This window comes from Aplysia californica, unplaced genomic scaffold (genome assembly GCF_000002075.1).
Source record: "Aplysia californica isolate F4 #8 unplaced genomic scaffold, AplCal3.0 scaffold00267, whole genome shotgun sequence".
Classification (NCBI taxonomy): Eukaryota; Metazoa; Mollusca; class Gastropoda; order Aplysiida; family Aplysiidae; genus Aplysia; species Aplysia californica.
In genome coordinates, this window is record NW_004797537.1 from 972401 (window position 1) to 973926 (window position 1526).

Below are 1526 nucleotides of genomic sequence, written 5' to 3' on the forward strand. Positions count from 1 at the left end.
TATGTATGTATGTATGTATGTATGTATGTATGTATGTATGTATGTATGTATGTATGTATGTATGTATGTATGGCATGCATGTATGTATGTATGTATGTATGTATGTATGTATGTATGTATGTATGTATGTATGTATGTATGTATGTATGTATGTATGTATGAATATGCACATGTTTGTATAATTACCTTGTTGTTTGGTGCTGCAATCACACTGTCCGTTCTGACAGACTCCGTGGTGTGTGTTCCCACATACAGGTGGGTGACAGTCGTGGTCAGCGCTGCATGCGGTCGAGTTCGAAGTCAAGTTCGAGGTCGTGTTCGCTACGGTTGTGTCTTAATGATAAAAAAACAACAACAAGATATTTTCTTTAATCTAATTTTGATACAAAAATGTTTGTGTAACAGTTGATGTGGGTGTGGTTTGCTTGAGGGGAGACAGAAAAAAGTTTTGGAACTTTGTAGAAGCTGACTTCGATTACTGATCTCACTTTGTCTGTATAATTAAATTTATGTAATGGGGGCTCTCGTGGTATAGAGGTCACGGTGTTCGCCTCTCATTCAATGGGGTCCCCTGTTCGAAACATGACAGCGACGGAAAAGTTTCTTTGACTGGGTTGAACCTTGGTGGACCCACCGTGTTTACACGTATTAATGCGCACCATCCATAACAACAGTGGAGGGGGGGGGGGGGGAGGCTTCAGGGTGGCCTGCACCATGGAAACAATATTAATATAAAATCACACATAAATGCAAAAAAATAACATAAGAGCGGACCGTTGCACAGCCAGTCTCAAAAGTAGTTGCTGCTTCGTTCAGTGTTGAGTCCACCAAAGTTCAATCTTACTAAATTTTCTTCTCTAATAATGTTCTCCTTTCACCCCCTTTTCAGCACTCTAACCATGCTCTTTATTCTTCTTTCACCTTCACTTTCACAACCCCCCCCCCCCTCTCCCGCCCTTTGCCCCCTCCACTGTGCTCCTGGCTCTTTCTGCAGCCATTTATTGCTGCTCCTTGTCTCCCTCTTTCTGCTGTCTTTCAGCCCCACCCCTGATCTTATTAGTTAGGTAAGATCTAACACCTTGCCTTCTCGGATAAGGGCGATAAATCTTGGAGATCCCGAGTGCTAATTGAACGCGTTAAGGATCCCTTGGTGGTCCTAAAATCGGTAATAGTAGGCTTTGATCGCCACTGGGGCAAAATTCAAAATTCCTATCAAATCTGAAAATATTGAACGTTTACCACGCGCTCACATTACCTTATGCAGTTGAGGGCACTTTCCAAAAAATGTATGAGTATGTACGTATGTACGTACGTCAGTCTGAATACGTGGATGTTTGTATATTTACCTTGTTGTTTGGAGCTGCAATCACACTGCCCGTTTTGACAGACTCCGTGATGGCTGTTCCCACATACAGGTGGGTGGCAGTCGTGGTCAGCGCTGCATGAGGTCGCTCTCTTGCCTACGACGACGTCTAAATAGAAATAATAATAAAAATTATAATCATAAACATAATCATAATCATAAT

At 42.1% G+C, this 1526-nt stretch overlaps 1 protein-coding gene across 1 annotated transcript in view; it reads left to right on the plus strand.

Annotated features, from left to right (window-relative positions):
• The window catches only part of LOC101859493, a gene marked incomplete at its 3' end in the record, with an annotated part of 8880 nt that overhangs the window by 4826 nt on the left and 2528 nt on the right, over positions 1 to 1526 (plus strand).